The following is a 25,620-nucleotide window of genomic DNA, read 5'->3' as shown; positions in this document are numbered from 1 at the left end:
TCATAGGCATTATTTCATTTGAATTTTCATTTAAATTTAAAATTTAAATAGTCATTATTTAATTATTTCATTTGATCAATAACTCCATGAGAAAGGTCTTATTTACTTCCACTTTTAAAAGGGAAAACTGAAATGTGAAGAGGTTTGGTAGCTGGCTTTATGCCACATGGGTAAGAAGTGGTAGAGATAGAACTATTTCCAGAGGCTGCTGCTATCTAATATTAAGATATAACAGGGAAAACTCTGTTCCTCATCACAGCAGAAGTGGAAAGACTCTTCTGTTGTCAGTTTAGTCAATGATAATCATATTTGTTAGGATAGGTAAGGATGTGCTGCAGAAGCAACAAACCATCAAACCTCAGATGCTTAACCCAACAAAAGCATTTTCTCACTCACCCTATATGTCCATATTATATTATGTACAGACTCTGCTGGGCTCTATTTTCACTCTGGAACCAGCCTGATGGAGAAGTCACTGTCTGAAACATTGTCAGTTGTGATGGCAGAAGGAAAGAGCACTAGAATATGTATTAACAATTAAATGCTTCTAATCCTAATTCATCTGTCTGAACTTGTCATGTGACCCACCCAGCCACACAGAAAGCTAGGAAGTATAGTTCTACCATGTGCCTTGAAGACAGAGAGCCAGGGATATCTGGTGTCAGCATGTTTCCTTCAATAGATGTGGGCACCATATGACCAGACTTCCATCTCTGCTATTGATATGCTGCTAGCAAGTTCTTTCTGCTGGGGCCAGATTGTGGAGGTCACCTGAATGGCAGCCAGGCAGGCAAGAATGATCTTCACAGTGCTGGCACCAAGGATGGTGGGGGGCTCAGTGGAGCAGTGGGAAGAGTCAGGGACCTATGAAGAAGAATGATAAATGCTGTGGGCCAGGAATCATTTGATTACACTTCATGCATATTAACATATTCAATCTTCACAACAACCCTATAGGGTAGATCCAATCATCCCCATTTTAGAGATGAGAAAACTGAGGTACGAATGTTAAGTAAGTTCTCCAAAAAAAGATAGCTAGTAAGTGGCAATGTGGGATGCAATCCCTGGCAGAATAGGTCCAGAGGTTATGCCCTACAGAGTGTACTCATGTAGCCACTGAGTACGTTCTCCTTCCTGCCTGTGGTCGCTGCTCAGAAAGGAATCGGAAAATCATATGCCTGTTTTCAACTTCATCTTCACCACAATGACTTTAACTTTCTATAGAGTGAAGTTCTTTTTCAAAGGCACATGAAACCATGGCATCTCTCTAACTGTGAAGATGAATGAGCAGCTCTTCATGTGAACCAGAGAAGAGAGCCAGAAACCATAAGGTAAAATGCTAAGTGCGGCTACATGTGTCTCACTCTAAGTCAGTAAATATCTGAAGAGAATCACAGGCATGGCTTTATGGATTTGAATTATCTGTGTGTGTACAAACCTTGTTGTTTCAGACTCCATTGGAAAGTATAAACACATCAGTGCCATAACCATTATGAACAGAAAAGGCACGGCCACAAGTAGATACAGAAGCCAGCATGGAATTGACAAGAAGTTATTCCACTCACTTACCAAAAAGCGCCTCCCAAATCCTAACTCTCCCAAATGACTCAATTTCACTGGCATCACTGGGTGCCTTAAAAACCCTCTCACCATACAGAAAAGTTACCCATTTATATCCATTTATATATTTGTTCCATTACCTTGCCCACTTCTTTTTTCTTGAGGTGGAGCTGTAAATATTAGATTTCATGATTCAAGTCTCTGGAATCCAACTTTCTAAACTGTCTTACCCTGGTGGAAATGGGAACACCATATTCCTACAGTCAGCTGTTATTCCTGTTGAGACTGACAAAAAGCATTTATTAGGTGCCTCATAGAATATAGCACTGACATGGGTGCTGCCAAAGTGTCAGGCCTGTGCACTATGCCATGTTCAGCTCAAACAAAACTTTGAGGTCCTCCAAATACACAGCTAAGTAAATGTTTTGCCAGCTTTGAACATTTGCCATCAAATTACTTGCAAGAAAAGACCTTTGCTTATTAAGTCTAGGCAAAATTTTTTAAAAGTCAGAATGACCAGTGTTAACCCATTACCAACTATATTGTTTTCCTATTGCTACTGTAACAAATCTCCATAAACTTGGTGGCTTAAAACAAGGCAAACTGATTCTCTTACAGTTCTGGAGTTCAGAAGCCTAAAACATGGGTGTTAGCAGGACTGCATTCCTTCTCAAGGCTTCAGGGGATTCCTTGACTTTTTCAGCATCTAGAAGCCCCTCCCTCAATCCCTCCAGCCTCTTGCTTTGGTCTTCTCAACTCCTCCTACTCACTCTGAGCCTCCTGCCTCCATTTATAAAGGCCCTTGTGATTGCTTTGGGCCCACCTAGATAAACCAAGCTAATCTTCCCATCTCTACGTTCTTTTTTTTTTTTTTTTTTTTTGAGGTGGAGTCTCACTCTATTGCCCAGGCTGGAGTGCAGTGGCACGATCTCGGCTCACTGCAACCTTTGCCTCCTGGGTTCAAGTGATTATCCTACCTCAGCCTCCCGAGTAGCTGGGACTACAGGCTCATGCCACCATGCCCTGTATTTTCTGTATTCTTAATAGAGACAGGGTTTCATTATGTTGGCCAGGTTGGTCTTGAACTCCTGAACTTGTGATCTGTCCACCTTGGCCTTGAAAAGTGCTGGGATTACAGGCATGAGCCACCACGCCTGGCCTCCCATCTCTACATTCTTAATCACATCTGCAAAATCTCTTTTACTCTGTAAGCCAACATGTTCACAGTGTACAGGGATTATAATGTGGACTTTTTGTGGGGGGTAAGGGGGACATTGTTTAGCTTACCACAGCCACCAAGGTTTTTCTGATATGTGATAAGCTGTATAACACTTTATTCTAAAAATCATTATGTATGGACCAGGGAAGAATTGGAAGAAAGGAAAATATCACCTGTAAAGATCACGGTTGAGAATGTCACAATGTTGCTGGTCTTTAGTTTTAGTATCTAGTGTCAAAGACTTAGAAAGTTAACTTTTTTTTTTCCCCCCTCCTGTGGCTGTCATCTGCTTACCTGCAGACCCAGTCTCACTCTGTTGTCGCTCTGGAGTTTGGCATCTCCAAGTTTATCTGTTGCTTTGCGAAGGCCGGATGCTTACTCTCATGGATCCAGGGTCCTCTGGCCCGCTGAGCTGGGCTTCTCATGCTAGGTCTTCTCCCCCTTTTTATGCCATGCTTTCTTCCCACTTTTCCTCCTTGTACAGCAAACACAGCACAAATGTTGGGGTCCTATAAGAGAAGTTGAAGGTATTATCCTAGACCTTTCAGGCTGGCAGGAGGTGAGAAGGCGGGCACGTATTCCACCTGACCCTGTGTCTTCTCATTACTGGATTTTAAGCAACCTCCTTGAGTGAGGTGGGGAAACCAAAAGCAGTGTAAGAGCAGGGTCTTCTTTCTGCTCAGCAGATCACCCCTCTCCCCGACCCACAGGCCTCTTTTTAATCATTCCACTCCCTAGTTACCAGCTACCCAGCCTGGGTGTCACTTATTCTTGCCTCCAGCACAAGGGGACTTGGTAACCTTGGTATATAATAGCAGCCTTTGAAATAAAAAGCTGCACATGAGGCAACTTGCAAATCCAAACTTTTCTGGGATGGGTGTGTAGTTGCAGGAGGAATTCTTCCTTAAACAAAGGCAAATTTTCCAGTTACGCCAGTTAAACTGGTTCTCACACCAAATATCCCAATGAAGAGTTCTTCTTCTGTGCCCCTGGGAAAGGGAGGCCCCTGAAAAGCACTGTGCGCATGCCTGTGCCTGTCTTATGTTCTTAGGACCACATTCCCACCATTCAACAGGCGGAATTTAGCTAGGATGCCAGCAGGGCTTTTTGACATGTGCATGCAACTATTTGAGGAAACGTTGGAGCTGGGAGAGTCCAAGCCCGGTAAAAATGACAACATGCATCTGCACAACCTATTCTAGATTATAGGGCTGGGACTAGGGAGGGACCAGTGAGTTACTAACCTGAGGTGCAAATTTTAAGGGAGTATCACACAGTAATCAATTAATCGAGAAAACAATATTTTGATGGAAGCACTTTTTAAAAATCAAAGTTAATGCAAAATATCTACAGTAAACACAACATCAAATTTTAAAATAAATAGTAGTAACAATGCCATGCTATACTATGCGTCTGAGGCCAAAAGAAAAAAATTAGTAACACTAACCCAAAACATCACAAGTGCTGATGTTTTGATCATTATGGACTTTTATCCAGTAATTTTTATTTAAAAATATTGCATTAAAATATTATTTATCTTGATTATGGGTATTTTGGGACCCCCTTTAATTTTGCGCCCTAAGGTGAGTGGCCAGCTCGCCTCACTCTAGTGCCAACCCTGTAACACAAAGGGCAGTTTGGAGGCTTTAACTCATTTGAACCTTACGACTGTTCTCTAAGGTGGACATGGCAAGTATTCTTACCTGCAATTGACCGTAAAGGAACTAAATCCCAAAACTAGAGGCATGACTTGCCCAGGACTACGTGGCACATGGTGAAGATGAGAATAAAAATGAGGCCTGCCAACTCTGAATCTGGGGATCTTTACGTGATACCGGAGAGTCTCAATCTCCAGTGTACCAAAAAATAATCAGGAGAGTTGTTAACATTCAGACTCCTGAGTGCCAACCAATGAGACTCTGATTCAGAAGGTCTAGGGTGGAATGCAATAGTCTACATTTCATTTAACAAACACACTAGCTGATTTTGACATCAATGAGCTGCCAACCAGTTGGGGCAACTCTGTAAGGACTCCAAGGCAGATGTCCCCAAGCTATGTCTGCAAGAGCTTGCTGTTCTTATCATTCACATTTCTTCTTGTAAGAAGATATCTGTACTTCATGTGGGTTAAAATATTATTTTATCTAGTAAGGGTAACCTCAGCTAATTAACAAATAGCAATCATCAACCCATCATCCCTATTGTTAACCAAGGGAGAGCATGGTCTTCTTAATCCACAAGACCAATGTACTATAAGGCATGAGAGAAGAAGAAAAATCTGAAAAATGAGGGACCACTCCCATTAGATGGGAGTCCTGAGCAATCATGGGTCTGCTTGTGGGCACTGGGCGCATGGAATGAGTACCTCAAAAAGAAAGGGAAAGGGACTTCAAATACAAACTTGGTCTACTTAATAATTTCTCTTGTACTGGTTAGAAACGAGAATTTAATTCTTTCTGTCAAGGTAGTTTCTAAATCTAGAGCGTGTAAGAGAAAGAGTTATAAGAAAAATTAGTACTTTTTACCTTAATGCTTTTGGAAATGTTACCTTAAGTTGACAATGCAATAGTAGAGCCATAAAGGCACAAGAGAAAGTTGAGCTGAATATGTGACTACAATGCAAGCAACTTGAGAAAGAATGTTGTCAATGCTGCCAGGGAAGCCTTTCTGCTTGAGGTCAGAAGGATGAAAATCAAGCAAACAAATAAAAATATTTAAATTGGATTCTTAAACCATTCATCTCTGAAAAAAATAACATCTAATATTTTCTTTTCTATCAACTGCCAGCCATGTGGATTTTACCAACGCTTTTCATCAAGGGGGACAATTTCCAGTTACCCCATCCTTAGTGGTTACTGTAGCCTCACATAGCTTGATTCTGGCAAAGAGCATAATTCCATGCCAAAATGAAATGTATTGGCCTGTTTTGTTCTTTGGGCTGTGGGTAAAACAAGTGGCAAAGGGAGCCAGTTTTCTAATAATTGAAGTGAAAAGAAGTTGGCCTCCATGAAGTTTTTCATCTCAGGTATTCAGATTGCCCTCCTTCTCTGCCTCCTGGGATGTGCGTACAGATACAACCTTAATGTAGAGTCTGGGTGGCTATAGACCTGAATAGTAACAAAATTGTCAGGGCCGCCTGCACATTTGAAAACAGTATGTCTTCAAAAATCGCACTTGGCAGATGATTGATTGGACACATACCTCTAAGCAACACCAAGCATGATGTTGACATTTTCAGATGTACTGTCACAGTGCCTCCAGAAGAACACATGAACACTCCTCCCTTACTTTCTAAAATATGCCTGCCTATTGCTTTGCTCCATTCCTGTTCACTGATTATTTTCCATTGCTCCCTGGATCCCCTATCAACCAGAACAATGGTTCTCAAACATTAGTGGCATCAGAATGACCTGGAGTGCTTAAGCTACAAATTGCTGGGCCCTACCCCTAGAATTTTTAATTTGGGAAGCCTGTGTGGGGCCAGAGAATTTTCATTTGTAATAAGTTCCCAGTTGATGCTGAGCTAATGAAGACTTTGAAAGCCACCAATCTAGAGTGATGGGTCTAAAACATTAGAATCACCTAGGGAGCTTTCATGAAAATACTGATGCCCAAGTTTACCCCAGGCCAATTAAATCAGACTGTTTGAAGATGGAGCCTGTATTAGTTTTCTAGAGCTGCTGTAACAAATTACCTCAAACTGAGTGGCTTAAAACAACAGCAATCTCCATTCTCACAGTTCTGGAGGCTGGAAGTACCAAGTCAAAGTGTTGGCAGGGCACCATCCCTCAAAGGCTCCTGGGAGGGGGCTGCTTGTAGCTCCAGCTGTGGCCAGCAATGTTTGGCCTTCCTTGGTTTGTAATTGTATCACTCCAGTCTCTGCCTCTGCCTTCACATGCACATGGCCTCTGTGTATCTATGTCTGTGCGCCCTCTCCTCTTTTCATATGGATGACAATGACTAGATTTAAGTCTTACCCTAATCCAGTATGACCTTTTCTTAATTTACGCCTTAATTATTTCTGCAAAGACCCTATTTCTGAGTAAAATCACATTCTGAGGTTCTTGGTGGACATGAATTGTGCAGGGGTATTGTGAGGAGACACTATTCAATCCTGTACAGAACCCTGACTTGACTGTAAGACCCCTGAGAGCCAGATCCATGTGTGTCCAACTGCCTTGGAGAGTCTGGAACAGAATAGGATGAAAAAAAATTCCTTGAATGGATGAGCCTGTATACCCTCTACTTCCAATTCACAGTCATCACAACGTAACAGATGAAAAACACTCCTCATTTGTCTTAAAAGCTTGTTAAACTAACTGCAGATTCCAAGGACTTTAAAGTGTTTATCTGTATGACTATTCAACTCTAAATTAAAGACCTTTCCTCAAACCACAAAAGATATTGAAGGTATTTCTTTGTAGAAAGACCTGTATTCTGTTCCTCAGGGCATTTTATAGGGAACATACCTATAAAGAGCCCAGATTACACACTTCTGAGAGCTTTTAATGATAAGAAACAATGTTTTTGAACTTCCCATTATGAACTAGAAATAATATTTTCACATGAAACAAAAATGCTAAATTACTTAACTGCCTCCCTAGAGTTTTAAGTTCTGTACAGTGTAAATGATTGTTTTCCAGGAATTAAGACCACAAGGGTGTCTCTTTAAAATGCCTGCGATATAAAGCAGGAGGCAGGATGCCTGTTGTCTGAACTTCAGTTTGAGAGATGATTATTCATGGGGTCGGGGTGGGGGTGGACTAACATGCAAGCAACAAGCCCAAGCCAAATGTGGTCACATTGGAAGGTGTGATGTGGATTGTCAGTCAGTTGGAAATCAGAGCGAGAGAGGCTTATTTTGGATAAGGTGCCATCTCAGGATCACAACAAAATTGTCCAGATGGCTTTATTTTGGATCCGTTATGCCAATATCGGATATGGGGGTAGTTTGTGGGGGGTTCTTTGAAGACCACTCTGTGACTCCCTGCAGTGGCAGTGGATACAGTGGGACATAAAACTGAACTCAGGATTAGGAGCCCTGGATTCTGGTCTCAGCTCCAGCACACAGGGTCTCTGAGATTACTTGCAGTTTTTAAGAATACTGATGTGGGGTATACAAATGTAATGAACATCTAAATTCGTGTATCTCGCTTTGCATTGCTGCATCTGCTTTACAGAGGTATCTCTTTTTTTATTTTAAAGAGAGCGGTTTGGTTACTTATTTAGATTGTTAGAAGTATTTTCTCATCAGTGGATTCTGGCTTTGATATCCTTTTTGATAAAAAAAAATTCTTCTTATATTAACCAGGAACATGATAACATTTAGAAGTTATGAAAATATCTAAGTGTTTTTATAACATTTATGATATTTTAAAAATTCTTTCTAACCACTTGCTAATAGTTATGATAATTTCCAGTTTTCTTTCTTAACCAGAGGCAATGGTAGCTTTTCAACATGTCTTACTTCTCCCTTGAACCTCCTTCTCTATCACTGAACTGAGAGGACTGAAATCATCTGGACATTTCTGAGCAAACTGTCAGCTTTCTGAGAACTTGGGAGTTTTCTCACATCTTATTAGTTTATTTAGTCGTAAAGATTCTTTAAGATAAAAACCAAACACAGTCAAGTGTATGTGACAGATGTTTCTGGGATTTGGGCTAGAGGTACAGGCAGGAAGGGAAGCTGTCAGTCAAAGGCAACCTCATATTTAGTGCTGCGTTTTCCTGATTTTTAGACTTTGCATAAGGAAAGGGGTGCCCTTCCTGCATGAGCGAAGCATGTCTTTGCTCTCTGACAGCTGCTGCACCTCTTCTTTGAAGTTAGTCTCTGGCATGCAAGATGCACAGTAATATATCTGAAGTCTAATTCTGTCCAGGGAAAAAGTTCAAATTGAAGAGTAATTTTTTTTAACTGTAAAGAAAACTAATATTTGTGGAGCAGCTACCAAGTACAAAAAGAGTGCTACATGTTATTTCTTTTAGTTCTCATCATTGCACCCTTTTACAGACAAGAAAAAGAGGCACACAGCTAGTAAGTGGCAGGTCCTATGTTTTAATTCAGGTGTACAGATTCCACTTGTTTCTTGGAAGCACTTACTTGGTTTGCCCTCAGTGTTTACAGCCTTTCTTTATGACATTCATTTTTCTATTTGGAAATATACATAATATAAACTTTACCATTTTAGCCATTGTTGAGTATACATTTCGGTGGCATTAAGTACTTTCACATTGTTCTGCAACTGTCACCACCATCGTCTCCAGAATGTTTTCATCTTTCCAAACTGAACTCTGTACCCATTAAACAATAACTCTCCATTCCCCTCTCCCTGCAACCCCTGATAAACTCCATCTACTTCCTGTCTCTAGGCATTGGACTATTACAGGTACCACATATAAGTGGAATCATACAATATTTGTCCTTTTGTATCTGGCTTATTTTACTTGGTATAATGCCCTCAAGCTTCACCCATGTTTTAGCATGTATCAGGGCTTCATTCCTTTCTTTTATTTTGAGACAGGGTCTCACTCTGTTGCCCAGGCTGGAGTGCAGTGGTGTGTTCACAGCTCACTGGAGCCTTGACCTCCCAGGCCCAAGTGATCATCCTGTCTCAGCCTTCTGAGTGGCTGGGACTACAGTTATGCGCCACCATGCCCGACTAATTTTTTGTTATTATTATTATTTTTTTTTGTAGAGACAAGGTTTTGCCATTTTGGCCGGGCTGGTCTTGAACTCCTGGGCTCAAGCAATCCACCAGCCTTGGCATCCCAAAGTACTAGGATTACAGGTGTGAGCTACTATGCCTGGTCCATTCCATTTTAAGGGTGAATAATATTCGTGTGTGTGTGTGTGTGTGTGTGTGTGTGTGTGTGTGTGTGTGTGTGTACACCCCATTTTGTTCATTCCTTCATCCTTCAATGGACATTTTGGTTGTTTCCATCTTTTGGCTATTGTGAATCATGCTGCTCTGTGAACATGGATGTACAAATATCTGTTCAAATCCCTACTTTCAATTATTTGTGGTGTATATTCAAAAGTAGGAATGCTAGAGCATTAGAATGTTTTGTTTGTTTTGAGATGGAGTCTTACTCTGTCACCCAGGCTGGAGTGTGGAGTGCAGTAACGCAATCTCGGCTCACTGCAAACTCTGCCTCCTGGTTTCAAGTGATTGTCGTGCCTTAGCCTCCCAAGTAGCTGGGATTATAGCCACATACCCAGCTAATTTTTGTATTTTTAGTAGAGACAGGGTTTCACTATATTGGCCCCACTAGTCTCAAACTCCTGACTTTAAGTAATCTGCCCACCTTGGCCTGGGATTATAGGCGTGAGCCACCACGCCTGGCCTAGAATGTTTTTAAAATATATATAAAAATGTTAATTGAAGCTACCATATTCTCAAATACATTTTACAATTTTTTGAAAATGCATTTCCTATCCAAGTTACCAACTTTCTCATTTCTCTGGGTGATACCAGCGTTCTTCTAGCTTTCCAAGCTTGAGATCAAGATGTCACCTTGGACAATTTACCAGTGCCCTTCTCCTATAGTCTGCCATATACCATTGTTTATTTCTTCAAAATATCCTCAAGATTGGGTTATTTTCATTAACTCTGCCATAACCTCAGCCCAAGTCTGATCACTGTGGATCACTCCAACAGCTGCTTGATACAGCTCCATGCTTCCAGATCATTTCCTACCAAACCTCCAATATCATTGTCAGAGTGATTTTCCTAAACACTTCCTTCATCATGTCACCCCCCACTCAAGAATCTACAGTGGCATTAAGTTCAAGGTAGTAAATGAATTGATTCCCTCTCATCTGTGCAACACTATTTTACACGTCTTCCTTGCCTTCTTCTTTATTCCAAGGGTTCTCTTCAATGTTAGTCTTATAAGCCAAGCTATTTCCCCAACCTATGCCATTGCTTTCTACTCACCTAATCTCACAAAACCATTTCCTATTGCTCTTCAAAACATGTAGGTTCTCCATTTATTTCCTACATTTATTAGTTTTGCTTCCCCCTAACCACATGCTAAACTTCTTGAGTGTAGGATCTTTGTCCTGTACTTTTTGTGAGAATCCTAAGATTCTGGACAGATATGTGCTTGCTGGCTCATGAAATAAGACAGAGTAACAGGAAGATACAAATTGCAAAAGGTGGAAACAGAGTTATCAGAGCCCTTAGGAAGAAACTGCTTTACACCCAGGAAGAAATCTCTCGTAGTGGTTGTCAAATACCAGAATAGAAAGAGTTCAGCTTAAATAGTTCCTTATGCATCTTTTGCATTGTGGTGTACAAACTCAGGCCAGTGAATTTTCAAGGCAAAATGCTACCCAGGTGAGTCTGTTTCTCATTTTAAATAATTCTCAAAATATGTGAAATACTTAATAAGTGTTCCTGCTCTTCTCCTAAGCATTTTGATTACATGCAAACCCTAGAAACACAACATTCTAAGAAATTTGAAATGTTCTTACTACTGTAAAGTTTGGGAGCTTTTCTCAAAGTAGCTATTTGGTCCAGTTAATAAAAAGATTTTTTTTTTCCTTGAGAAGAGCTTAGGAGGAACAGTTTCACACCTTATAGTAATTTCATAAATGCATAATTTGACACTAAGTTGCGAATACTAATCATTTTTCTGTAAGCAGACATGACATCCAGAAAGTTAACCCCAGAATCTGGCATGCCCTCCTCTTACATTAGGACATGGGTGTTAGAATCACAACATTGACCAATTCAAGTTTAAGAACAGAATATGTCACAGAAGGTCAGATAAGTGAGAGCTACAAAAACTCAGAGAGATAATGAGAGAGAAAGGGGTGGAGAGAGAGCAAAAGGGAAAGAGAGAGGGTGGGAAAATAGCATTGGAAGAATATTTTAATGATATTTCAGGCCATAGAAATATTGTGAAATTTTATGAATATGTCACAGAAGGTCAGATAAGTGAGAGCTACAAAAACTCAGAGAAATAATGAGAGAGAAGGGGGTGAAGAGAGAGCAAGAGGGAAAGAGAGAGGGTGGGAGAATAGCATTGGAAGAGTATTGTAATGATATTTCAGGCCATAGAAATATTGTGAAATATAACATTAATTAAAGACAACCAGAATTTTTTGGTTATAGATAATGAATAAATAAAATCGTGCCGCCAAATTAGCTCATTTCCGTCTCCTATTTATAGACATTGTATTTAGATAGACTTTTTCACAAATAAATACCAAATTTGGAGCTAACATGACTGAAGGCATCTCTACTTTCTGTTCTCTTCTCTTTCACTGCTCTTAGGTGAGTCAAATAAGCTCTCAGGGCCTTTATTTTAAACTGATATTCTTCTAATTCCTGTTAATGCGATCTGTAGGAGAGACATTAACAATGTATTTTGAGGACTCCTGATAGTAAAGTGCTGTTCTAGCCACTACTGCAGTTATGAAAGTTAAAATTTGAAAATGTCCACCATTGTATCAACATTTAATTAACAATACTCTATCACTGTCAGCACCAGAGGGCCTTGAATAAACTATTGTTGTGGCTTGGTTGACAGACAGCTTGTCAGGAAATGATCAGTATTGGCCATGATTTAGGGCTAATTTCATGGATGTTTTCCAGTTTCCGCGATCTTCCTTTCCTCTCTTCCAAACAAAAGTGCTTCTGAAAATTTCTGTTTAACATCTTTCACTTTGAATAAAGAAAACACAAAACATACCCCTCGCAGCTGGTATTGGTGAAATTACTTCTCTGGAGAGACCAGCAGATGAGGGTCTTGTTTGAGAGCACCAGGCAGAGGTTTCATTCTGTATCAGAGACCACACTCAGACCTGCAACCTGAGATCTGTCTCTCCCCCTCCCTTCACCTACCTACACACACATACACCACCTAAATGAACACAGATGGCTGGCACCCAGAGTAGGCATCTAGGAAAACAGCCGCAGGCCTCTCTGTTTGCTGTCATTTCATTGTACAAACAGACAGCCTTCGAGATGCTGGTGTTGTTTCTTAATCTGAGATCATTCTTGTTTGGAAGTTTACCCACTTCCTGTTGAGAAATATAGCAAAAGCATCAGAATACCCAGAGCTCGATTTGACTAAAACCAAACATTCATTTTAACTCGTTAGATAGTTAAAATCATAGTCATAGTACACTCAAGGTATACTAACTCATGTAGAGGATTATATTTAATGAAAGCCACATATTGATATAAGCCATATCAGTTCCTACCTGGCAATACATGTTCTTCCTTCAGAGCTGCATAGCATCATCTGATGTATTTGTTTCTCTGTGTGAAATAAATTAATTATTCAAATGTAATATAAAAGAGTGTAAAGCCAAACTTCACAAATGCTGAAAAAAATCTAAATCTTTATACCTCCCCCCCATCAAATGGAACATATGTTTTCTCCTATTTATTTCTGTATAAAATATGTAAACAATTACCTAAATTTGGAGGACATAATTATGAAGAGGTTGATATCTAAAAGGTTATTACTGATTTATAGAACTCTCTAGTTTAATAGAAGACAGATTTAGGAATAAGAAAAAAAATACTGCTTTCTCCAGGAACAATAAATGTCTCAAAGGGGAAATGTAAGATTTAAGAGTAATTTTTATTAGACATATATACTACAGTTTGTGAATCTAGGAGGTGTTTCTCATTTGAACGATTTCTACATAATAAAAATTTTGTAGAGCTATCTCACACTTTGTAGTATATTTTATATGTCTCAAAATGCAGTGATTAAATTTCATTTCAAGGGCATTTTTTTAAAGTCTGAATTCCTCAATTTCCCTTCATGGGTTTATAATTCTCAGCCTGAAGATTAAATACCATATTAACAAGTATAAAATATTTATTTAAGCAAGAAATTGAGCTTAATTCTCCCTGGCATGTGTGCATATTCTTCCTGGGTCTCATATGCGCACACCCATGCACACGAGCATGTACACACACACACACACACTCTGTCATACACACACTTTCTACAAATTCATCTAATGCTGAACAATGTAATAATGCTTAATATTAGTATGATTCTGCATAATAAAAATTAAACCTTGCACTTGGGAGGATCTTAATACTTTAGCTTCATAGGTTGTTAAATTACAGTTGCAATGTATTTATGCAAGAGTAATCTAATTTTCAATATTCAGAAGATTGCATGGCTCAGAAAAAAAACAAAAAAAAAATCAAATTTTTTTCTTTTAGGCAAAATTTTAATTTACCAAGTCATTCACAAAAGCCTTAATCATACCTTAAGCAGGATTTTAAATTATACAAAAGCTTCCTAACTTGTGGTTTTTCATAAAGATTGGCCCAGTGTCAAGAATTCAAAAACCAAATATTTTCAGAAGTGAAAAACAAAAAGAAAAATAAAATGGTACATGCTTAAATTGATACATGTATTTAATAACATCCTATAACCACATACATAAACCTGTATAGTCTGTAATGTATCACATTTGTTACTCCTTTTAATCTGACTTACAGCTGAGGACTGCTTTAAAACCAAGACTGGCTTTCAGTTATAATAATAGCCAAAGACTTCAACTTCTGGCTAAGATGGAGTAATGTGGACTGGATTTATCCTCCCAACCTGAGCAACTAGAAAACTGGACAAAAAATGTGAAACAGCAATTTTTAGACATTGGACAGTAGGGAGCACAGGACTCTCATCCCTGAGAGAAGAGAAGCAAACAAGGTGAGTCCTATGATTGCACCAGTTTAATGACCAAAGTATTTCCAGACTGGGAAATGACAAAAGATATGGGAACTAACAGATGATGGAACTAACAGATGAGGACTTCAAACACTTACTATATTCTCTATGTGCTAAAAATTTTAGAGAAAACATAAGCCTGATGAACAGAGAAATAGAAAATATAAAAAGGATCCAAATAGAACTTTTAGAGATGAAAAATACAACATCTGTAATGAAGAGTAATAATAGCTAAAATTTAATTAATTTTAAACGCGACAAGGTGCCAGGCCCTGCGCTGAGTGTTTTACATGCAGCATCTCATTTAACTACAGCCTTTCTCTGATAAAGCAGGTGTTACAGATGAGGATGCCAAGGATTAGAAAAGACAAATAATTGTACATTGTACAGCTGAAACTTGAAACCACAAGGCCCGCCTTCTAAGCTCATGCTTTTAAGCAACATTTCTATTGTTTATAGCAATGTTTGCAATAAAATATAATTTAGTCTAAAGAATGAACCTTATCTACAGATGTTTACTGAAATTCGTAGAGAACCTCACTAAAAATGACACGTCGTTTTTTATTTATTTTATTTTATTATTATTATACTTTAAGTTTTAGGGTACATGTGCACAATGTGCAGGTTTGTTACATATGTATACATGTGCCATGTTGGTGTACTGCACCCATTAACTCGCAAAAATAACACGTCGTTTTGTGTGTGTGTGTGTGTGCACGTACACATGTGTCTGTGTGTAAGTGTGCACACACACGCATGTGTGCATGATGTTGGTATAGATTTGCTAGAGATCAGATAGGTTTTTCTGAGAGTCTTATAAGGTTTGAGATGGAGGATAATTGAACTTATTTCTAGTCTGCTGTTTTCTCAGGAAGATACGATAGAGATGAATTGAGGGAAACTTGCAACTTAATGGTAGAACAATACAAGATTGTTCAGAGCTTTTTTCTTGCTGTTAATGTATTCTGCAACTGATACTTCAAGTGTGCCAATAATAATAAGAAGAATATAATACTAGCTAAAGTTTATCAAATGATTGTTGTGTGTCCTGCTCTGCTAACATACATGTGTTACCACATTTAATTCTTTGAGCTAGCTTCTATTCTTATTTATAGGGTTGAGGAGCAGGGAGATGTTACCTGACTTGTCCAAGTAACCTTGTGACCTTAACAAGGTTACACAAATGTCATACAAAGCATTTCTTGTAGAGAATCATTCTTGAAAATAAGTTTAATAATAGTTTCTGTCCCATTATAACTTTTCTGTACAAGACATTTATTTTAATAGGTTTTCTATAAAATCATTTTATATAAAGATTATTTAATAGACTAGCCTTAACTATAATAGACACTATCCAACTGATAAAGAATGAAGCACATAGATTTTTCAAAAACCAAAATGTCTTAATACTCTGGTGTGAATACATCAATGAAGTAATCATATTTGTTCTCAAAAGTACCTTAACTTAAATAATGCGTTTATCCTGAGATTAAAATGTTCCAGCTTCACAATTTTTGAAGTCCATAGTTATGTCAAGAAATTTCTGTTCCTGAATAATGCCTACATATCTAATTCAGCCTAATGTCCTTATACTAAGACTGTTAGGCAACAACAGTAATTTGCCACTTTTTCATTCCCTGCAAGTAGGATAGAAAGTCCACTTGAGTGACCATTTCAGGTCACAGAATAAGTCATTAATAAAATTGAGACTGAGACTCTCATGAGTAGATTCTTGCTGTAATACTCCATCCCTTTATAAAAGCTACTTTTCACTCACAGAAAGTGAGTAGCCCTGTGCCAGGTGGCAGTTGGCTGAATGTGACTCACAGCGGGCAGGAGGGAACTGCATGAGGGTTCCTTATGTGTCTTGAACAAAGCGAGTCAATTTTATTTCAACGAGCATTTACTAAATGTGATGCTGTGCACATTCTAAGTTAAAGATGGAACTACTAAGTCCTGATGCTATCCTAATTGTCTAAGCCAGGCATCTACTTAACAAATAAACAAATAAGTCAGTTGTGCCTATTTTAGTTCCAACTCCACCACAGAAAATCAGTCACATGAATAGTCACTAGGCATAGAGTGGAAAAACAAACATTTGATCGGATTGTGGCAGTCACTTATAGGCTAGATGCATCGCTGTTGAGTATATCAGGAACCAATTCCCACAATTTTGATTTCATGGGCTAGAAAAAGGTTTTTTGTTTTTGTTTTTGTTTTGTTTTAAATTGGAGACCAACATAGATCAAGTAGAATAAAAACCAAAGAACAAACCACCATCAAATATCACCATCAACACATATTTTGTTTAACATCAAATAATTAGTAAGGATATAATCTTTTGTCCTTATCAGAATAAAGGATAGTTACTTAAATTGAATAGATTTAGTTTTGTGAAAGAAAATTCATTTAATTTTCCCTGTTCTTCTCCTTTTTACATGAACCATGAAAAACCTTGTCAGTCTGGCACCCCTTTGCAAATAGGAGTTTAAGAACCCTTTCCATAGATAAATTTTAGTCTCCATGATATAAACAACACTGGACTAAAAAGAGAGAGGTGAAGCCACACACCCAGGGCAGTCTTGAGAATACAGTGTCAGCAAAGGGGACACTGGCCTACTGATCAGGCCTTAGTCTCTTTTGGTGGCCGCATCGAAGGCAGGTGGCTCTCAGGGCCAAGTGGGTCCTCTTTGGATATGAAGAACAGCAACCTGTGAAAATGCTGTGATTTCACTACTTACTACCTGTGTTTTTTTTATGAGTTCAAATGTTAAGGAAATATGTCTCACGAATGTAACTACCAAATAATCAAGTCTATATGAACTTCACTCAAGCCAGTCGTCATGCATTTTCTTGGAACACAAACTACTTTGAGAATCAGATGAAAGCTATGAACTTTCCTCCCAGAAAACTGCACATATGTGTCCACCTAAGAATATCTTGTGCATATTCCAGGGGGACCTCTGAACTCTGTAAATGAATTCCAGTTTAGAGATCTCAGCTTTAGTGCATGAAGGGATTTGAGGTCTTCACCACTGCTATTCCAACTTATCTGTGCTTCCTTATACTGCTTTAGTTTCTACTTAATTCTCAAAAAGCCCTTCATGATTACCTTTGCTGCAGCTTCTTCTTGTATCCTCTAGCACATGTTCCTAGAAAGGAGGTTAGATTTTCATCTTGGCTCCTGGATTTCACTCCTTCCAGCTCCCTGCTAGGCCTGGACTACATTTGGCTGTGGTTCTGAAAACCTTTCTAGCTCTTACCATCTTTCCTTCAAAATCTGGATCTTGTTCTTACTCCTTTTGCCACAGATTTCACCTAGCTACAATTGGATTTTGTGAAAAAAGTCTGCCTCTTATAATGAAATCCCGAAGAACCAAGATGTTACCATCAGTTGACCTTTACATATTACTGTAGCCTAAAGACTATTGTGCTGCTCCTGCCATGAGATCAGACTTCTTGAATATCATGGCAAGTTGGAATCAGACCTAAGGTCACTATTACCCCTGTGCGCAGTCTAAGTAATGGCCAAGATTCTCAGTTAGTGGGTAGAGCTCGTCTGTCCCCTCTAGTCCTGGTTTACTCTTTTCTCCATCCTGCCTTGCCACAGAAGTCTCAGTAGGTCTGAAAGCTACGATGACATCCAGAGTTGATGTTAAGTCCACTTCTCTATATGGAAATAAATGGTCAAGGCAGGTTTTAAAATGTTTTCTCACTGACTTTTAGTAATATTAACTACTACTTAGCAGGGAGTGGATCTGAGCAACATATAATTGGCTAGCCTTCTTCAACTCTCTGATTTAGGGCATCTTAGTAGTATATAGACCTTTCACACACACAAAAAAACCCCAATCTTTTTTGATTAATCATCAACTTGAGGCTAATGAAGACTGTTCCACAAAGTTATTGAATTCAATGATGATAAGTACATGCCTTAATGTTAGGAAAGACTAAAAACCATCCAAATGTGGTGGATTTCAAGCTGTCATTGAGCACACTGAACTATGTTAACTAAAATTTATTGGATGTTTAGTAAGTACATAATACCTCAGTAAACATGTTAGTATTATCATTATTATGTGTGCCAAACATATTAAGTGCTTTATGTGAATTATTATTATTTTTTAATAATTTCAACTTTTACTTTAGATTCAGGTGGTACTTGTGCAGGTTTGCATAATGCCGATGTTTGGGGTGCAATTAATCCCATCACCCAGGTACTGAATGTAGTACCCAATAGTTAGTTTTTCAACCCTGATCATCCCCCTCCCTCCCACTTCTAGTAGCCCAAAGTGTCTATTGTTATAACCCATCTTTATATCCATGAGTACCCAATGTTTAGGTCCCACTTACAAGTAAGAACATATGGAATTTGGTTTTCTGTTCTTGTGTCAATTTACTTAGGATAATGACCTCCAACTGCATTCATGTCGCTGCAAAGGACAAAATTTCATTGTTTTTAATGGCTGCATGGTATTCCATGATGTACATGTGCCATATTTTCTTTATCCAATCCTATGTGGACTATTTTATTTAATTTTCAGAAATGCTCTCTGAGGCAAGTACTATTATCTCCAGTTTAAAGTAAGCTTAGAGAGGTTAACCTGCTTAGGATCATTAGTAGAGCCGTAAATCAAATCCTGATTCTGGGGCCTAGGCTCTATACCACTGTAGTATATGGCATCTTTATCACACAGAAAATTTTCCTTGTAAGATCCTCTCAAAGTAATGTAGATCTTTAAACAAGGCCTTTGTTCATTTGCTGTGGATAGGTAGTGGCAGTCTGGAACACTGGTAAAGACTGCAGACCTGGAGTGAGTCAGACTATGTTTAATTCCAGGCTGTACCACTTACCAGTTATAAGAATTACAGCATATAAATTTAATTCTCTGTGCCTCAATTTTCTATTTGTAAAAATGGATCATGACACCTATCTCACAAACTTGTGAAAATTAACACATGTAAAATGTTTATAATACTCCGCATTTACAGTAAATGTTCAAAAACACAAGCTACTATTATTTGGGTTATGTCAAAATAGCCTAATACATTCTCCATTCCTTTATTTTCTGATGAAAGAGTAAATTCCAGAATAGAAAAATTTCTCTAGCCAACAATTTCATGCTCAAATTCACTGATATGCTGCAGTAATTCATTCAACATATGTTTGAGTTCCTTCTACATGTAAGGCATTGTGCTTGGCACTGGCCATCTTGTTCTGAGGTAGGGGCCAAATGAATGTGGACAAGTTATATAACTTCACCATAAGAGGCATTCTATAATAGGTGATTAATTCTGTTTCAGTCTGAGAAATGGCTTGGATCTCTCAGTTTCTCTAGGGGCCTCTCCCTTTATCAGGCCAGTCTAAGACCCAGCAGTGCTGATTCCCTTAAATAATGATTGGCAAGTTCTTCTAACACTGAAGCATTGATCAAATGCTGAATAAAATAACCCTGGATGGTCAGCAACAGAATACACTGGTCATTATTTCTCTACTAGAAGCATAAGCTTATCTTTAGATACGCAGGCTCTCCAAAAGGGCTATGATCAGCTCAGTTGTTAAAAACATGCCTATTTAGTGAGTTGTTAACTCTTTGATCCCCATTATAACCTCCAAGGACCTATCAATCTATATGCTGTTCTGTTTTATAGTTATTATTATTCTTGAGCAATGAGCATTTGGCATCTGAGAGCTCTGGAACTCTGTCTTTTTGAATATAATAGCACAGACTTGAAAGTAAAAACCTGCTTGCTATTCTGAAAGCCTCTTCTTGCTGGTTGCCCAAGTCACCACTGCAACTTTTTTCCCAGCAGGCAAAAAGCCCTGATTACCTTTTGTAGGAGAAAAAGGATTAGTCTAGGAAAACTCACCACTTTTGTTTTCATCTCAGAGACTGCGTATCATGAATTGCATAAGTCACTGAGACAAATAAATCATTGAGAGAAGCTAGTCAGTGTCCCTGGAAGTTTCTATTTCTTCTTCTCTTAGATATCTGGTATGCTGAAATAACACAGGGTTTCCTAAACCTTAGCCTCATTTATTTTCAGCATCAGAAGGACCCTTAATGACAGGGCCTTTACGAAGCATTAGAAAATTCCAGGGCCAATAGATATTCTGAACAGAAAGTGCTGACTTGAAAATTCCCTAAACTGAGGATTGCTGCCATTACAGCTGCGTGAGCTCTGACATTAGTTGTTGGTAAAGTGCATGGGTCAGGGTTCACCATGACCTTTTCTTCAGCTAGAAGAGTAAGGGATGACTGACCACAGATACAACCCAGATACTGTGGTACTGCCCAAGTATCCAGTTCACAGAGATCCTGCAGTGCTCACAGCTGCTCACTTCCTGTTGGGTTGGCCATGGAACCCATGGGTATAAATCCTGTTTTAATTTCCCAGCTGCAGGTAGTAGTTCTTAAAAGTTCAGGAGGAAAGGGTTCCCTTTAAGGGTCTGATGAAGCTTTGCACTTTCTTCTTAGAAATATGCACATACGGAGAATATCTTGAGTACAACTTCAGGGAATCTGAAGACTTTCTGAAGTCCATGTCAGCACCCCCTGGGGTCTAAACATCATAGGTATGTTGTTTGAACAAGTACAGTTCCTGGAATTTATTTTTATGGTTTTCACATCATATCCTTTCCTAAAATGACCCCTTTTCTTATAGAATCTGCAACTCTTGTCTTAGAAAAACTACAAGCAGAGACTCCTAAGCAAAGCTTGGTGTCTAAATTCCTCTTCCCCGCTTTATTTTTCCCCAGTTAGGTTTTTTCAAAAACTTTTTAATATGGAAAATTTCAAACATATAAAATAGTATAACAAATCCCCATGTGCTCATGAACTGATTCAACAATTACCAGCTTATGGCCAATTTGATTTCATTTACGTCTATACCTCTCCTCATATTATTTCATCAATTAGTTACTGAAGTGTAACATACGTTCTTTCCTTATTATCTTGAATCAAAACCTATATACTAATTCATTTATAAATACCTTATTTACATAAGAAATCATGCAAATTATAAGAAAAGCTTCAGTACCATTTTCAAACCTAAAAACATCGAGCAATTCCTCATATCATCATACAATGTTCATATTTCCAATGATCTCATAAATGTCATAAAAGTGTTTTAATGGTTCATTTGATTATATCAGAATTCGAGTAAGTTTCCATGTTATGATTTCTTGGTATGTTTCTGAAGTCACTTTTAATCTATGAATTCTCTCACCTTTCCTTCTGCTTGTAATTTACTTGTTGAAGACACAAGATTGTTTTTCCTGTAGAATCTCCTTAAGTTGGGGTTTTGCTGGTTGCATCCCCATGGTGTAGCTTAATATATTTCTTGCATATGTTTTTCTTCTGACTGTATTTCCCATAAATTATTAGCTGGATCTAGAGCTTTCTTGGATTTAAGTTTGATTTGTTTGTTGAGGCTATTTCATCAAAGTGGTGGTTTGTATTTCTATCAGGAGTTATCTCTTTATTTATTTATTTATTTATTTATTTATTTATTTATTTATTTTGAGACAGAGTCTCACTCTGTCCCCCAGGCTGGAGTGCAGTGGTGCCATCTCAGCTCACTGCAACCTCTGCCTCCCAGGTTGAAGAGATTCTTCTGCCTCAGCCTCCCAAGTAGCTGGGATTACAGATGCACACCACCACGCCCAGCTAATTTTTTTGTATTTTTAGTAGAGACAGGGTTTCACCATGTTGGCCAGGCTAATCTCGAACTCCTGACCTCAGGTGATCCACCCACCTCAGCCTCCCAGAGTGTTGGGACTACAGGCGTGAGCCACCGTGCCTGGCCTTATGAGAAGTTATCTCTATTTGTGAGATGTTAGCAGCTATTGTTAATCCATTAGTTCATGAAAGGTTGCAAAATAGTACTATTATAATTCTATCACCTCTTCTTTATTTATTAGCTATAACACTTATTCAAAGAGCTATTTTCTTGCATTTCCTATTTTGTTGCTGTTTTAGTCTGTTTTGGCTGCTATAACAAAGTACCATATACTGGGTGGATTATAAACAACAGAAATTGATTTCTCACATTTCTGGTGGCTGGGAAGTCCAAGATGAGAGTGTCAGAAAATTCAATGTTTGGCAAGGGTCCACATGGTAGAAAAGGAGAGGAGTCTTTCTGTGGTCTCTTATTAGGGCACTAATCCAAACTCTCGAGGGTGGAGGCTTCTTAACCTAACCACCACGGAAAATCCTCGCCTCTTAATACTATCACCTTGGGAATTAGGATTTCAACCTGTGAATTCTAGGGGGACACAAACATTGAGACCATAGCAGTTACCCGTTGGCATATAATATACAGGGAAGCTGGGATAAATACTTGATTCTTTCCGTTTGTTTATCTATTTTCAAAATTATGAGTTGGCTCGCATTCTCCAAAAGTGACCATGGATTTAAACATATTTGATCAGTTTTAATCCATTGCAGTTTTTATCTGAATTGATGTGCTACTTACCCTATTTCTGGTCAGTTGGAGCCTCTTTATTTTGGTTCCTGAGTCCTTTTGAAATGACCATAGAAGTATTTTGATAGTTTACTTGATATCTATAGGACAAGATGTTCCCAGATCATCTTGTATATTTCTTGTCACAGAATCAGCCACTTCTCCAAAGACCTCTGGTTCTTTTCAGAGGGAAATTTTATTTGGACACATTAATCTTACTTCTGGATGTATTCGTTGATTGAGCCAAGTCTGGATATGGGCTTTTAACATTCTAATAAATTAATCGGTAAGAATATGTTTGGAGTACTGTTTAAATGATAAGACACACCTATCTTTTCTGTGATGTAATTAAAATATTATGGCCTTTTCTTGGTTATCATGTATGTCAAATTTTATATGATCGTTTTATTCTAGACTCGCTGTTAGAAAACTTCAAAATGTCACCTAAGGAAACTCCAAAATTTAAATGTCAGAGGATGGTCCAGTCCTATAAGTTATTACAAATGCTATTATCAGGTTATGGATCCCACTTATTAAATTTATTTAATGTACTTACAACATCTAGTGATGTTGTTGAGAACTGCATCTTCAACAATTCCACAAGGTCAAACAGAGCCTACCCATTTGGGGATTTGCAATTAGATAGAAGGGATGACAAAGGAATTAGGAACTTGCACATATGATTTTTAAGTATTGAGAAGTGGTACAAATATTTGATAAAAATTCAAGAACAATGTTGAGTACAAAGGGTACATTTAAGAAAGATATATATGGAATAAATCAATGCTTATAAATTTTAAAATACTCAACAGTATTGTATATTAGTTCAGGATGCACACAGATGAAATTAAAACTTAAAACATGAGCAGAAAAGATGCACAACTTTGGACTACTGGTTACCTCTTAGGAAAGTGATAGAAAGAGAAAGAAATGAGATCAGGGAATGGTGCCAAAAGGACTTAATTACACCTGTGATACTTTATCTCTTTATTTAAACAAAAAATTAGAGGAAAAGATAAGAAAAGACAACAGAAAAAGTATGAAAGCCTCTGAATATATTTGACTTATTAAACTATGTGGTATGTGGCAAAGCAGTAATTTTAAGCTTTCAGCCACCTGCCTGCTCCATTTTTTAAGATAAAGAATATATATAATGTTTTCAAATGTGTATGTATGTATATATCCATATAGTTGAGAATTACTAAACTGCCTGAGTTTTGCGGCAGTATTCAGGTCAAGGAAACATGGGTCTTTATTTTTGCCAATAATGTTTTATTGCTGTAAAAATTACTAAAAATGCCAACTCTATCCTGAATCACTCAGCATATAACTACTGCAACAACACAACACCAAACAGCACATTCTGGCCAACATAACCAGTCTCCATTCTTCTCCTTTCAGCCTCTTTACCAACATGACCTAGGAAAAAATTAAGATTTACCCAGGCAAGATGACCATTTCTTAGTCCCTTTCAGCCCAATGCTGGGCCTCTTCAGTGATGCTCTTTCTAAGGGGGAAGAATGCTGTGGATGATGGCTAGTATCCCTAGTCTTCTGGCACTTTTAATTGTGGATTTACCTTCTTCATTCCCTACCATCTTCTTCCTCCTGGTGAGGTTAGATGAGGCAGAAGAGTGTCCCCATGGATGTGAAATCAACCTGGGCATCTCTTTGCTGAAAGTGGGGATGACAGCAACCCAGAAATGCAAAGATCTCTGATTCTCAAGGAAATTGCAAGTTTCCTTGAGAGGGCCTCTCAGAATTCTGAAGAGAAAATTCTGCTAACTACCTACTTGATAGGATGGGATGCATTGAGAGCAGTTTTCAGTTCACCCAAAATCCAATCCCACAGATCCCTGGGACTCTTCCGTTTTCTATTCTGTTTCCTAGTTTTCTTTTTGTGTTCTCTATCACACTTCACATATTGCTCCCCTTGCCTTAGTGTATTTTAGAGGAATATTTATATTGGGAATATCTTATATGAAACTCAAGCTGGTGTAGGTATGAAAAAGAGGGTAGTGTAGAAATGGGGTGAGTCTCTACAATCAGAAAATCAATGAAATAAAAGCAGATAGGAAAAAGAACAAGATTAGGAACAAGAGAATGAGAGTTGCTTAGAAATAGAAGAGTGGAGATTCAGGAGGAATCAATATTCTCTGTAAGATTTTGAAAAATAATAAAATGTATTTATGTATTGCTCATATGATACAAATTTAGTACAATTTAATAAGAAATAGGGAAGATGAGGAAAGATAAGAGAAATAGAGGGAAAGAAGAGAGGCAATGATATCATAACAATGTAGTAAAACACTTCTGGTGGCAGGGCAGGGCAGGAAGCAGTTTGGGGTCAACAAGAACAGTGCAATTACAAAATACTCCACTCATGTATACATGGCCTAAGTGATGAAGCCAAGAATAAAACCCAGATTTCCCGATTCCTGGCCCTGGGCCTTATGTATTAAATCATGTTGCCTCTGCTGTCAGATAATCATCTTGCATCTGGAACATAAATACAGCCAATTCAAATATGCATCTTGATCTTATCATGTGGTTAGCAATCCACACTGTTATTACTGTCAATAGGACTGCATCCCATTAATACCATGTTCACTTTTTGGCTACAGAGCTAGTGGCATAAGGTGGATAAATACAATATAGAATGTGGTC

The 25,620-nt window shown here is 38.3% G+C and overlaps 1 pseudogene; it reads right to left on the bottom strand.

The window, feature by feature from the left end:
• Positions 1–730: 730 nt before the first annotated feature.
• On the bottom strand, positions 731–13,004 carry LOC129040814 (putative protein SEM1; annotated as a pseudogene).
• Between the last annotated feature and the right edge of the window lie 12,616 nt (positions 13,005–25,620).

This window comes from Pongo pygmaeus, chromosome 6 (genome assembly GCF_028885625.2).
Source record: "Pongo pygmaeus isolate AG05252 chromosome 6, NHGRI_mPonPyg2-v2.0_pri, whole genome shotgun sequence".
Lineage (NCBI taxonomy): Eukaryota > Metazoa > Chordata > Mammalia > Primates > Hominidae > Pongo > Pongo pygmaeus.
Note: the sequence above shows the minus strand (reverse complement) of the source record. Positions and strands in the feature narration are given on the sequence as shown.